Raw genomic sequence first — 15,930 nt, forward strand, 5'->3', positions numbered from 1 at the left:
AAGACCAACACTTTTTGTACTCAAGGATGCGACTCAACTATCTTGGACTTCAGGGCTGCTCATCAGCAAAACAACAGCAACAACACATACAAAAACATTATTATTTCATTACATCATCTTTTTTTTTGTTTAATTCAGCTGAGCTAGGAAACATTTATCTCACCCGCAGATTGATGTGCAGCTGTTTCTGCTTGACCCAGACATAGGGTTTCTTTACTGTACTTTGCCATTCCTTTCCTTTATGGGAATTTTGTATTGACATGTTCAACTATGTGTGTTTTTAACATGATGTGGAAATGCATAGCAACCTCAGGAGCAGTGACAAGAAAATAAAAAGGCCTCCTCAGGGGAACAGTGGGAAGATGCCTTGTAATTTGACAACAGCTCATAATGTGAGTACCTTAAGCACCTTTCACACAGCCTGTTCAAGTTCAGGGATGTTGCAGTTTTTTTTTCCATCTTGTTATTGCTAGCAAATAATGAAGGGGGTCACTGTTGTTCCACCTTCTTCCTGGCAGCAGAGGTACAAGAGAGCCAGTATGGCGGGAAAGACGCTGATGCTGTTGTGTTACACATCATGCCTCTGATTCCAGAACATTGACTATTTCCAATCACCCGTCCAGATAGAAACGTGCAAACTTGTTTGACTCGATGTATAACAAGCTAAGGTGGCATAAGGTGGGGGTAACAGCAATATAGTGGGTTCTCTGTATAAAAGGGTCTTAAGTTTACTTCACTTTTGCTTCCTCCAGAGTTCAGCTTGTCAATTATATCAGTTTGTTGCAGTTGACTGCCTTACTTTAAGTCTGGAGAAACACATGGGGCTCCCTGCTGAGAAACATTCCCGCCTTTATGCCAGAGGTCAAACTTACACACATAGAGACACAATATTTACCAACTGGGTAAAGGATATACTTTTTTACACAACTAAAATACTCACAAGGACGAGTACAAACCTTTTGTTTTTACAACTTTAGAACAAGACATCAAACACTATCTTTAGGTAACACCTACAGTATTTAAAATGAAAAGGAAACATCAATCATAGCATTATGTCCATCTACAATGTTTCATATGCATTAACTAAGAGATCATCACTGATATTCTTAAATTAATACTAAGCCTGAAAAGACAAAGTACACATTGAATCACACTTTCAGTCTCAAAATCATTAATCATTCACTTTAATTGATTAATTAATCAATAGACACAATTGTAAGTATGTATGTTCACAATAATCTATGTAAAATTGTTCTATAAAGTAGTGCCAGAAAAATACAGTGTCTATCCTCTAAATTCCCTCCAACTTATATCTGCATTCTCTTATAGACCAAAACCCTGTGGACTCAGACTCTGAGGTTATTTTTGTTTGTAAGTTATTAATTTTTCATTCCTGCCTGCTTTAAAATGTAATCACGCTACACTTTAATGTCTTTTTTTACTCCTGCTGAGAACCTTTCTACAACCCTACCAGGCATTTATTGGGAATTTGCATTCCTAATTACCCTCTTTGCACCGTTGCTTCAGTGGTTTCTGAAAAGGTGTTAAACTAACTTTGTACCTGAGAGACCAAGACAGACTGACAAAATATGTACAGAGGCTTCCTCGAGGAGGTGGAATACTAACCACTTTGATTTTTTACCTTGTATTTCACCCGAAGTCTCTCGAATCAATCTCATTCACTGGATTTAACAAAGGTGTTGTCTAACTTTTCCATTTGAGTTTGTTTGTTTTTTCCAAGTGGTTTAGGCTTCCTATTAATTCGAAGAATGTGTAATGCAGACTTTCTGACATAATTTGAGTAGCAAATTCTATCGGTCTTGTAAGGACTGAGAGATCACATTAAACAAAGAGAGCATGGGGTAGAGTGCAAATGTTTGAATTTGTGGTTGTGTTGATGCTACATGGGGTGTGTAGAGGTAAGGTAAATGAGCAAGGCCTGCATACTGCTCAACCCGATCGTACCTGCACTCGATCATTCTCTGGCACTCAGCACCTAACAAGGGATATGAGTTCCGCTTCCTAAAAGCAGGCTACAGCAATCCCAGAGGTCCCTGCAATGCTGGGGTGGTCCCTGGTGTAAAGGTTGTGCAGGGATGTGTGTTTATACTTAGCTGTGCATGTGTGTGTGTGTGTGCATGAGTCTCTGTGCATAGTTGTGTATGTGTGCGTATGAGCGATCCATGGTGGAAAAGAAACTCCACTAATAGCCCTGTCGTCTCTGTGGACTCTCTTCCAGGCTCGGCTGACCTTGAGCGTGGGCCTCTTAAAAGATGACATGCGAAGGTTTTCGACTTGTGCTCGGCCCCAAAGTTGGTGAAAGATCGTGTAAACCCCTCCATTAATCATGCAACTCCTGGGTCATTAAGCACCTCAAATCACCCGCTGCAACATCTACCTTTACAGTCATGCTACCTCCCCACAATAGCCAGGAGCTGTGACATTGCATTTTAATAAAAAGCACACACACACACACACACACGCACACACTCTGTCCTCACACACACCTCTGTCCTCCCAGCCTATTGCTGTTTGGGAGTTAGTAACTCTGCTCGTTATGCACCAGCACCAGGCTGCTAAGGCAGAGAGACGCGTGTAAATCAGCAGATAATGAAAAGTATGGAAGCCTGGAGCAGCTCCATGTGCTAATGTCTCTGCTCTCTTCACTGGAGGCGAGCAGGAAGACAGTCGTGGTTTCACGAGGCACAGAGCAGTTGTCCTCCATTTGACTGTAACGATAAGTAGGTAACTGAAAAACATCATTAGATATGTGGTGATGCAAGCAGGAGTCACAGTGCGGCACTATGAACTCCAATAGCATTGGGACAATAGCTGGTGCAGAGATCTTGAAGCTATTACTAGATCTATGTATTATTGATGAAGTCAAACATGAACAGAAGTTGCTCATAAGGACAAAGAGAATTATCACACAACTTTGCAATCCCTCTAAACTTTACATTTGATCATGTCTCAGTTCACCGTTCACGCTTTGACTTTAATGTTTGCTTCTCTCTCACTGCTCTTTCTTTTTCCCAGCTGCAGTTGTTTTCAGTGAACAAACCATGTTAAAAACCCACCATTCGACACCTGCCTGGCACAAAACAACACAGAACATATTGACTCGCAGCTGAACATAACCAGGGTATTGCATAATGTCAGTCTTTGTTACCCACTTTAAGTTTAAACAAAATACTGTAAAATGTAGGATTTTGTTCTTTCTACCTAATATTGTTATTTACTGGTACAGAAAAATATGTTTTTGCATGAATTATTTTTAGGTAGGATTTTTTTCATGAGTATATCATGATTGACATACTTTTATCCACTAATTCCACAAACATCTGTCCGTCTGTTTGAGGAAGGCATATCACGCGAACCGTTCATCTTATCAGCTTTACACACGTCTATTGCAAATTTCCAGATGGAGTGCAGTGCCGAGTTTGGACGTGCAATATATTCAACATGGATTAAAATGTGCAGCGCTCTTTAGCAGTCAGTGGGGGCCTTCTACGTCCTCAGATAAAACTATAACAGTCGTCAGCAAATGGGTCAAACAGCGGGTCAAAATGGCCAACTGATCATTCTGATAATCCGTTATTCTTATTTCACCATATTGGACTGATACAAACATTCTTCTTCGTGGTCTTCAGAGATTTACTTCCTTTTAAGCAAGTTGTCTTCAAAGTAGAACCCATGATCTATCATTTGATTCTAATTCTGATTTTTGTGAAAAGTTGGGAACTTGGGTCTAAAGACGAAGTGATGGTGGCTAAACAGACCTGAAATAGCTCATATTAAATGTATGAAGAAATAACACCAGTTCAGTTCATTCAAACTTATATACAAGTCACACATGTGAACAGTAATACATAAAATTCAGTTTGATTTAATGTGAACATTGACTATAAAATCTTCACTGTAGATACACCAGGTAGTTTTCGAACTTTTCATCATAGACTCACTCATGTCTAGCTCCAGGGCATTAACACAGGACAAGAGAACAGCCCATTTCAAACAGGCAGACGCTCCTGAAGGCTTCGCAGACTTATCAAGGCCGCCCTCATAATATCAATCATGTTTCACCAGCATTGTAGTTTATTTCTGTGCTTTGATCTGCATTAGAGTGTTTGCTAGTTAGGAAAATTGTCCATAAACTTCCAAACTGATATTCATATAATTTTGTGGAGGGGTGGGGCATGACAAAAGGAAGAACCTACTCAATTTTGGAGCAAATCCAGATAAATTGGATACATTTTTTTTTTCCACTTTGTTCAGTATATGAGATAGGGTGCCTCTGATGTAACTGTTTAATTTACAGGCATTTAATAATTTGTTAGTAATAACATTAATTGTGTAGTAACATAAGTAAAATCATCAAAAATCAGATTAATGACAAGTTTTTGCAGTAGAATTACCAGGTAATTAGCGAGTAGAGGGGTTTGGTCTGTAATTCTATGGAAATTCATTGTTATAATAAATGTATGTAGCCAGCATGTATGGGGTAAAACAGATGAGTTGTTTTGGACAACCATACAGACTAATGTAATGCTTTTACCATTTGTATCCCTTCTTGTAATATAAAGACAGTCTGTGAGCAGGTAATACCAGGTGTATCAATTATCAGCATGTAAACATTGTTGCCAAAAGTAAATGCAGGAGCCAGTTTCCACTACATGTCCAAGTACTTCAAGTACTTCTAGTAGTTTCCCGAAAGTGAAGAAGTAAATGTGCATCTGCTGGAAATGTCACTGTAGTTAACCCATAATTACCTTCCCGACTGTAAAGTGAAATGTGCATCAATTCTTTGAAAAATATAGGTTTCAACATAAATAAGAACATGGTAGTAAGAACATTACTTGTAATTACTTTCTTATGGCCTGTAAAGTGTAGCCTGCTCGGTAACCTATTTGGAAAATGTGCTAAATGGTAAAGTACCTTGAAATGTCACTATTATTACCTTTCCACTGCCTGTAAAGTCTAACATAGTTCACATTGTATATCAAGCTGCATGCTTGATATACAGTATGAAGGTAATTATCCTAATACTGCCATGTTTTCCTCTATCATATGGAAATTTGTTTCATTTTGGAGGGAGCAGGTAAGGGAGCAGGTGGACCCAAAGATGCAGAACAAGAACAGCTTCCGGTGGCGTTTGTTGTCAAGTTAGCCAAAGCGAATTAGCAGCGTTAGTCACTTGATTGAAACGTGATTCTGTTCTGAAGAACCGTTCACGTTGAAGAACTGTTCATCATAAAGATTGAGAAGATTGGATAAGTTGTACGTTTTGGAATACCTGAAACCCTTTTTTTATGGAGTATTTGATGCGGCCCAGCCTCACCCAGACTCTACCTCCAGCGGCCACCATGTAAATTGAGTTTGAGACCCCTGCTTTAGATGAAACGCACAAGTGAAAAAAAAAGAAAAATGTATATTCAATTTCAGCCACCTAAATCTAACACACTGAACCTTTGATTCAGTAACCAATCACTGAGTAACTCTGATACTGTAAAACATCAGGCTCAATCACGTTATTACAGGATTTATCACCAACAATATCCCATAATAATCATTCAAACTGAAAAGCTAATTGGCTAAATTAAACATCCTTGCCGCATACATGTAACACATTCGGCTAATTAGCTCACATTAGCTCAACAGACAGGGAGCACAAATAAGCAGAACCAGCTCAGCAAACATACTACAGCTTGTCATCAATCAGATTTTTGCAGATGACACTTTACCGTCACTTAACAATTTCTTCTTGTTACTGAGTAATTAACGACATTAATTAAAGACTCAGAATTCATGGCTCTTGATAAATAAAAAAAACTTTGAGTGTGTGCAATTTGATACAGATCCAAATAAAGATCTGGATCTAAATGTGATTTCATAGGGAGATTGTTGGGCCTTGGCAGAGGAGTGTGCTCTGTGAGGGCTGGTTTACATCTGCCTGCTCATGAGATGATGTCAGATGGCACATTGCTCCCTGATTGCTCCCTCTTGTCTTGTTCAAACGATAATCTTGGTGTTCTGTAGTGATAGCCAATATTTGCAAATCCTGTAGTTTGTGCAGTGAGAAGTTTTGTGAATGTTATACTTATGTGGGTGATATAAACCAATTTCAATGTAGTTTACTGTTTTAAACTCCGCTAGAGTTGGAGTTTAAGAGGGTGACTCTTCTTGGATGCCATGATGCCAGATGGAGACCAGTTGGATTGTTATGAGGACAGCTTCTCTTCCTCTTTCCAAGCAGGCCTCACCATCCAATTACTTTTAATTACTGAGGAGAGGACGCTCAGAGCACCTTAGCAATAGGCAGCGTGAATGGAATTGTGGGCTTGCCGGTGGGTGATGGTCGGTAAGAGAGCAACAGGGCTGACACGTGCGGTTTATGGATGACTTCAGGGGCTTGCAGGGAGCCTCTGTCTGTGCCGAGCTCCTCAAGGGCAGAATTAGCCCCCTGATCCACTAATCAATTTGGAGAAGAAGAATAAATTAACACAGGTTCTCTCACTTGGAGTCAAGGAGGAAATATATTCCTGTTGGTGTTTATAATTTGCTGCCTGTGTGGAATATGCCAAAATAAAGAGTAGGCCATTTGTGTCGTAGTTCCTTGTTATTATTGCTGTGTGATATATAGGACACAGTTGAGGTGTTTTTCTGCCTTTGTGGAGAAAGTCTGAATGAGATTCTTGGCAGAGACATAAATCATTTTCAGGTTAATGATTACTGTGTCAGGTCTTTGCACCATCCATGACCTGTATGACTCATATCCTATGGCATATTTAAAGTATTATTGTGCCATAATGAAATATTCAAATGCCGCCTACCTGCCTCCAGCAGGTAATTTTGTAATGATGATATAACGGCCAGGGAGAAATGAATGGGATTCATTGGAATTGAATCTGAGTCTCCAGGACTCTGTATGATGGATGAGGCTAAAAAATGGGTCAGAACCACAGGTTGGTTGGCTGCACTTCTGGGCTGAGACACAACGAGCAGAGGAATCATGCATAGCTAGACAGGCTATCCTTACCAAGATCAGACCTTGTGATGATAAGTGAGCCTGAGTGATCATACATTTCAGTTTTGTCAGTAGAACCTTATTGTTTTCTCAAGTATCCAACCTTGGCTCATGCATGACTACAAATCCCCAGCTGTGTCTCTCAGCTGGATCAAAAGACAGTCATTTGTTAAACAAGGGAAACTCGATTTAGCCACATTTAACTAAGTACAGAATTTTCCACTAAGTCAGTCACATTTTAATCACCCCAGCCCATCAATTAATCATCCAGCTGTTTAGTGTGATAGCGATGAATATTCAGTTACCTACTGAGGTCTTGTGCCTGACCCTTTCCCTCCCCTCATCTTAATTATATTTCATTCGGTGGCCCTGTCGTGGAGCGGTGGCTGTTTGCCTTGCTCATCGAGCCTCCCCTTAACAGTCATTAAGAAAAATGACACAAGTGCAGGTAGTGAAAGTCCCTCAGTATGCAGAAATTAGTTTAAAGGCAGACGCCATGCAGCTTGCCAGAATGAAATCCCCTCTTCTAGCTCTCCCTCAGCGCTTAGAGTCATAAATCACCACGTGCTGCTTCCTGACGGGCAAGAATCAGAGTGTTCTGTCTATGAAAGTGTGAGGTTGGGACACCCCTGGCTGCATGACTGCCCCAACCCACCCTTCAAAAAGATTAATGCAAACAGCTGAGTTTTGATTTTCGGTTACTGACAGTTAACATGGCATTGGGGGGAAAAGTTTTTTGCATTAATAGCTGAGGTGCTACTTGGAGTAAATCCATCCATTCATTATCTAAACCGCTTATCCTTTTGAGGGTGGCTGCAGGCAATCCCAGCTGACATTGGGTGACAGGCAGGGTACAGCCTGGTCGCCTGGTCAATTTGACACTCAATGAATAAAGAGACAACCATTTACACTCGTATTCACACCATGCAGGCAATTTTAGAGTCAACAATTAAAAGTACAGTATTTAACTAGACCTAGTTTGATGAGATGTGAAGCAGCATTGGATCATGGGAGTTAATTCCCCATCATTAGATTGAAATCTTCCTGACATGACTCAGGCATAAAAGTCATTCATCACGATTATTCACCGCAGTTTTTCGCTGCATTGAATAATCGTGATCTAATGCAGAGAGTGGAAGGAAAAAATAGCCGACTGGCTAACTGTGTGTTTTCACTTCGATGCGTCGTTGGAAGATAAAGCAGAGACGGGTAAAGCCGCAGGTAAAGTGGATATGATGCATTTATAAAGGCAAACAAAACACAAGTACACAAGTTAACAAAATATACAATAAATAATAGGTATAGTCGTTTCTAGACATTTTATTGAAGTACCCATGTAGCCGGAACAGGGAGAACATGCAAACCTTACACAAAAAGGTCTGACCCCCCTCTGAATAACAGGACACTGCTGTCTAGTTTCTCTGAGTTCAAGTATTCTCAAGATGCATGAAGGAATTAGCCGGTAGGAGCAGTTGTTTCTGAACGCCAACTTACAGCCACCTGCATCAATTTCATTCACAATTTTCCTTTTTCTAGCAGTTTCTCTTGGATGTGTCTTGTTACTTATTCACTTTGATTTACCATGATGATTTGTGTTCAATGGAAGAAATGTACATTGTTTGGTTCAATGACTATGCACAAGCCATTTCACTGTCCATATGTTCACACTGTACATATTCTGTTTACACTGTATATATTAGTTTTTACACCATTTGTATTTTTTTAAGTATTATTTCTTCACTGAAGTTTATTTTTGAATGCCCTCTTGCTGCTGTAATGTTGCAACTTTCTTTACTAATAAAGGATTATCTCACCTTATTTTATAAATTGCTTTGTCCATGTGTCGTGAGTCATAAATGAATACATAATCTCCTTTTCTTCTGAAATGGTTTTGCCCTTGAGGATAAATATTCTGTGCTTGTTACATTCTAAGATCTGCTGTTATCCACTGACTGTACCTTTGTGGATGAAGCTCCACGTCACTTCTCATTACTATTGCTTCTCAGATCACTTCTCAGATTGTCTTTTCACTAGCTGGTGGCCATTAGAATTCTTTCCCTCGCTGTTTTCAGCTGGCCCTGCTGTCTCATAACTCCCTTATGCATAGAATAACATCCATTCATATATTTTGTGGTTTAAAGTATTGTGTTTTTGTATTTTGGTTCTTCAGCATTTCATAATGTTGCCTTTCCAGATGGGTTTAATGTCACTGTTTTTCTTTATGATCTCATAAATGTTCTTATACCCACTAACTATAAATACGTCATTCAATCGAGCTGCACCAATTTTGTATTATTTTTTATTATCAAGGCCCATGACTTATTCCCTGGGAAAACAATGGAAATGTAAAAAATACCTTATCTTACAATTTTAAAGTGACAAAATAAAATCCTGTATCTTCCCAAACCAACCAATCAACAAACAGACGTAGAAATGTACAAATGAAGAAACTTAAAAATGACAAAAAATGACAAATACCGTAATACAAATGAACTCAATGTTATAATAAAATGTGTTTACCTTAAAGTAAACAAGCTATATTAACAGCATAGCTAATTTTAATTTGTGCATAGCCAATCAAATCAAAAATTTGGTACAATAGAACAATATTCTCTTTCCAGTGTATCATCTGTTTGTTTCCAACACTCTAACACATGTGAGATGTTATTTCTATGTCTGGTGTTATTCTATGTTTATATTAGTGACCTTTTTTTCGAAAACAGTTGGACATGGTCTTTTTTAGCAAATGCTACTGAACAGGGAGTAAATGTTGCTTTTGTTATTTTCTATTTTCTGTAATTTTCTATCCTCATCTGCAGTTTTATTTATGGCAGCACAGTGTGTGGTTTGCTTCAAACTGAACCACAGTGTGTGTGTGTGTGTGTGTGTGTGTGTGTGTGTGTGTTCATGGTAATGGATGTGAGCCAGTGCAACAGTGAGGCTCTGGCTCTGAACAACAATGGAAATGTTAGGCACAGCAGAATAACTTACAACAGAAAAATATTAGGCTCATTATTAGAGTCAACTCATTGTTGGTTTTGTATAATTATTGTATTTGTTTGCAATAAGAACAATACAGGATATCACCAGATTTATCCTTTCAATGTGAGAAACCTCACATGACAAGTCTGTGAGAAACAGTTTAAAATATAAAAATCCAAAATATAACTTAAATACTTATATTAATAACTTAAATACTTGACATTTTCTACATTCACCTATAATACTGACTGACAGCACCTGGAAAATGTCCCTCTTATAACAACAGTTTGTGAATCTGCTCTTTGAAAGCATTGTAAAAATACATAGTTAGGGAAGACACGTATTTGTATGCTACACTCAAAAACCATGCATGCATATAAAGGGGCATATGTGTAGATTCAAATTATAATGAAATGACTGTGACAATGACAGATAGTTTGGCTGCTATGCTTGAGAATTCATTTCTCTTTTTAATATGACTTAACATGAGTAGAGACCTTCAGTCAGACAATGTACAGCAGTTTCAGTGAGATTTCCTACGTGTGTTGTAGTTTAGCCGGGGACATTTTGGAACCGTCTGTTCAGCGAGGCAGGATGATCTCGCACTTGTGAACAAACACCTTTTATTGGTGTTTGACGAAGTGCTGATGTTTTTGTCAGTTCTGAAATTGCTGCCATTACAATACGTTGTGTTCATGTCTAATGATGGATGGTGACTTATTTGGTAAACGATGTAACTTGCATCATCAGACTTTATTGTCCCCTTGGGGAAATTTGTTTTCACAACCAGTACAGTACAGATCAACACCAATAGGGACATTTTACCACAGCGACGGTTTGTTAAGTGCTGCAATGTCAGAGAGGACAAAGCTCCTGCTGAAATGGGCCCTTCTCTATTTAAGAGTTCTGTACCTCCTTCCAGATGGTAGTGATGTGAAATGGTGATTAAGGGGGTGGTTGGTGTCATTTGGCAAGTGCTAGTCATGTAATGGCTGGGGGGGGGGTTGCAGATCTAGGGGTGGAACCAAAGAGGCACTGTCTCCAGCTGAAATCTGCCCCTGTCAGGCCAGTCTTTAAGAGCAGTCACTTACTAACAATACTAATAGTAATAGTAAATATAAAACATTTTAAATAATGTTTATTTTCTAAATCTTTTTTGAAGCAGAATGTGCTTGAACAAGGAAAGATTTTCAAAATATATTCAATTATTAATATTGTTTTTCAAAACTATGTCACGACTTATCTCAGAAATCTTTTACTGCCTTTCAAACCATTTAAATACAGATATTTATTTGGAAAAAAGTGCAAAGAGAGAGCGGGGTGCAGGAACCAATCTATGTGTAACACACATTCTAAGCGAGAAAAAAAAAACGAATGAAAAACTCAATCACAACCACTTGTTTTGGTTTATATTTTATGTTTGTATAATACTAAATGTCTTCAGTCATTAGTGTTAAAAAACCTTATAGCTTTATCTTTTGCCATTCATTCTATGAATTAGTGTGTCCGCTGAGGAAGTGTCACTTTGATCAGTGTTGGTATGATAGATGATTATTGATCTATTTCTGGCTCAGGTAGAAGGACAACTCAGAGCTTGTGGTAGAATATCTTCTACGGAGATAAGAAGTCCTCCAGGGTTACAGACTTAGAACATGGGTTGATGTATGAGCATGCCAGTAACATCATAATTGTCCTTACACACTGTGGATGTGACAACAGAGCAGATATACAAATAGCAGGGGAGGAATCTGGGGATTTCAGTTTTTTTAGAAATGTTTTTTGGTATCAAGTCATCAGGTGTTTATCGATGCTGTTGTCTAATTAAACATTTTCTTGTCAATAAATATATTGTTTTTATTTATTGTATTTTAGGACACGATGGTAACTATCCCTTGTATTTTCTACCGCACAAATTAATGCCAACCATCAGTTGATGTAAATGGATGTTAGGATGTTAGGATGGATCTTCGTTTCAGGGGTAAACAGCGTTGCAGCCAAATCTAATAACAATTTTTGTTGCCTAAAGTCAAATTTGGATTGTATTGGATTTGGCTGTAATGCCATTTACCCCTGAAACTCCAGAAGTGTTTTGTGGACTCAAACACTTCACCCATCCCTCCATCTGCATAGCGGTGAAAAGATAATGGTGAATTTTCATTTTTGGGTGAACTATCCCTCTGTCAGTAATATCCTTGGTCCCACAGAACTGCACTTGCACCCGATATACTACCACAGGAACATGCATAGAAAATACAATTAGACCAGATTCCTTTTTCATCCAACAAACCAACCTCACATAAGAAACATATTTAAATAAGAGTAAATCAAAGGAAAACTTTAATGAAGATTTGATTGATGACATAATCTCATTGTTAAAACAGCAGTGACAGCCATCAGAAACCAGGAGAAACATTTACACACCTAGGCAGAGAGGATCACATGTACTGTATGCAAGAGTTGCATTACAGTGCATCACCAGAGTAATAACGTTTACATAATGTATTTACATCAAGTGAGACAGGTGGGATTCATGATGGAAAAGAGCCATGGGGCACTGACATGTGATCACTCTGCACACAAAGCCAACACGTGTTATTTCAGTGTGGAAAAATGTATGCATCCTGATTGAACACTACAGGACTGAAACATACCTGCACAGATCAATCTCACTAAAATACAATTACTACACCATGAGTGTAGTGCCTGCATATATATATATATATAAATCACAGACATCGTAAAATACAGTTCATAAAAAGAAGGTGGAGATGCCAGCAGCATTAAAGCTGCTAAAACACACAATTAAAATGTTGAATGGTGTCATGCATTCTGGATATAAAAATGACAACAGAACTCAGACATGACAGGCCGTATCTTACAGCTGCCGAAAAGTGGCTCAAAGCAGCACCGAGTGAGATGCAAGTTTCTTTGCAAATGTCAGTTTAAATAGCAAATAACTTAACATCAATGTAAGCACCCATGAGAGCTCCAAAGTTGTACTAAGGCAGAGAATTCCATATGTGATTTAAAGTGCATTATCAGGATAGAAATATGAATCTGCATGCTCTCCTCCCAACCTGTGGTTATTAAAGTGGCCACACCGACTGAGTAAGCAGCACTTCTAAAGAGTTGGGGTCTCTAACTCTTCTTGTAGCTGTTCCAAAGCCTCAGGTTTCTGTTTACTGAATGGATTCATTTGTTTTAATGTGTTGATTGTCATTGCTGGGCCTGAAGATGCATAGTTTCCTGATATTTAGTTGAGTACATTGGCTTTTAATCTAGGAAATTATAAGTGATCATACCAGAAACCTCACGTAGCAGCTAAGTCATGCTCCCCGTGTGAACAACAGACGCATGAGAGACGCAGCAGATCAGCAACGCTAGTGTGGCCCAGGCGTTAGTTTCCTTTGCAATAGTTCACAACAATAGATGTGCACAAAAAAGCAAATAAAGAGTAAACACAAACCTTGCTGGCAAATAAAAAATAAATCTAGAATCAAAAAAGTAAGAACTGAAGGAGAACGAAGTCAACACCGTGCAGACGAGACAGAGGGACATTGATCTAGTCGACTATAACAGAATCTGACCAGACTAAGCTGCTTATATGCACTATTGCTGCTGTGAACAGGAATTAGCTTACACTGGGTCAAAACTCTACACCAACATTTTTAGCAGTATAACTTTAAAGTCTGATGGAGTGTTTCAGCATCTTAGGGGCCCCTGACAACACTGATGGGGAAGTGACTTTGTCTGACTACAAACAGAAAATAAAAAGCTGTTGAGAGCCACTAAGAATTTGTCAAGATAGAGTCAGAACATACTTCATTAGAGTACGATGATGGCATGTGACTCCATTAGCTGAAAAGACAAATGTAGAGTTAAAGTATATGAGCTGGGTGTGTCAAATAACATCTAACATCTACCTCTAATCCCACCAACCTCTGTCTGTTTGGATTTGGAAGCAATATCTTCAATATTGTTCAAATTGAATAAACAAGAGTCCAGCACTCTGTAGTAGTCATTGTGCGCGTGGGTCATTGCGCTGACCCAGTTTAATCTTCTTCTACCTTGTCAGATAAACTACAGCCCTGATGGGTAACTGGGTCGAACATCGGACTGACAGAGACGCAGACATTCTCTCTCGTCTCCAAACTAAAAGCACAACGCTCGTTTTGTGGCTGTGGAGCTGAATAACAAAGCTTTTGTTTTGAGTTAAATTATCAAGTGTAAAATGTTTAAGTGCTTCCTCCACCACTGAGTGATTCTGAGACAACTACAACTCATGTAGTTATTTCAGTATGCATATATTCCATTCTTGGCTCTCACCACACACGGATGTGATAAGTCAGTCTCTATATGTGATCCACGTGGATACAAAGGTGTGGAACAGAACACAATTGTGAATCCTTGAAGGGAGGCATGTGGGGACCACGTAGTTAGTCCTAACAGTTCTTCTTTGTGGTGACAATCATCGCTGTGGGAATGTACAGTAAGCTTTATAGCTGAAGCCCATTCAGGGACCCTGCTTTGTCGAGGCCGTCACTCAAACAGAAAAAAAACTGTCTTCGTGTCAATCTCTTTCGTTTCTTCTTACTCTCGCTGCTCCTTTATCTCTGTCATGCAATTTACAAGCTAGCAGGATAGATCCATGTAATCCATTGTTCCCATTCTTTCATATCAGCCCGTTTCTCTCCCTCGCACCTCCCTGCCATTATTTCTGATTATTATGGCGTTGCAGGAATGTCAAAGTGCCGCAGGCTCAACCCTTTCTTCTTGTGTAAATCTGGTGATCCAGGAACTAAGGCTTATTTTAGTGTTGCACAAATTAGAAGTCGTTTTGGATAGCAGTTAAAGGACTCACGTGGAAGTGCTAATTCTATGTCACTCAAACTTAGAGCCATGTTAATACTTTGGAAGACGGGAGGGTGGTGCTTTTCTTTTAGAGCTAAATATATAAATACACTGTTCTTTAACAGAGCACTGCTAATAATCTTGTCACTGTCATAAATAGTGACAACTGACAGATGATGCCCAAGCATGTGTGTCTGAAGATAGTGTGACGGGAATGATTTGAAGCGCTCATCTCACACTGCACCTACCTCTCACAGAACAAAGTAACTCATCATTGAGGGAATCTTTATTTGTGTCTTTGTTTTTTCCTTGTTTTGAATAGTTCAGTTTCTTTTCACTGTCGTCACTCAGATTGAAATGAGAATATATCTGTTCGTAAACTGTGAATGTGCATAATAGAGTAGGAATAATTTGCTCCCTCGGGCTGCATGGACAAAGGTTTCTTTGTCCACGTCTTATTGAAAACACAGAGATTCTGATTGTCTTCGACTTGCCGGACAGTTGTTGATTAGTTTGTCCTTTTGAATCACTTTAGGATGGTCCAAATGAAACAGGCACGTCAGTCTTAATCACTACATCTTTTCATCTTTTTTATTCCTCGCACAAAGACACACTTGTCCTGTAAGCATCTGCTGACAGCTGAATTTTAATACATCACCACTGATTACACCCGGGAGAGAAATGTAGCCTGGCAGACTTAATAACATTCAAACATGATGATTGTGTAACACGCCAAAAAATAACTTTGGATTCCTATCAAGCATAATCTAAAAGTAGGTGGTTTTAATGAGCGATGCCTCCCTTTTTTATTCATCCTTTTTATCTCCTGAATTATGGCTCATTTTACTTATTGTAGAGTAAATTACCTAAGGACAAAGCACATACAAGAGAAAAAACAAACATTAAGGGAAACAAATTCTAACTCCAGAGATGCAACTAATGGAACAAAAAGCACATACAAATAGGGAAAACGCATGCAAATCGAGCCAGTTTACTCCCTCTTGAGTCCCGGAGCACCTCCAGTGTATCAATTTGTGTTGCATGTGTTTTCCTTTTGCATGTTTTCTGTATTT

Source organism: Paralichthys olivaceus, chromosome 7 (assembly GCF_024713975.1).
Source record: "Paralichthys olivaceus isolate ysfri-2021 chromosome 7, ASM2471397v2, whole genome shotgun sequence".
Taxonomy (NCBI): domain Eukaryota; kingdom Metazoa; phylum Chordata; class Actinopteri; order Pleuronectiformes; family Paralichthyidae; genus Paralichthys; species Paralichthys olivaceus.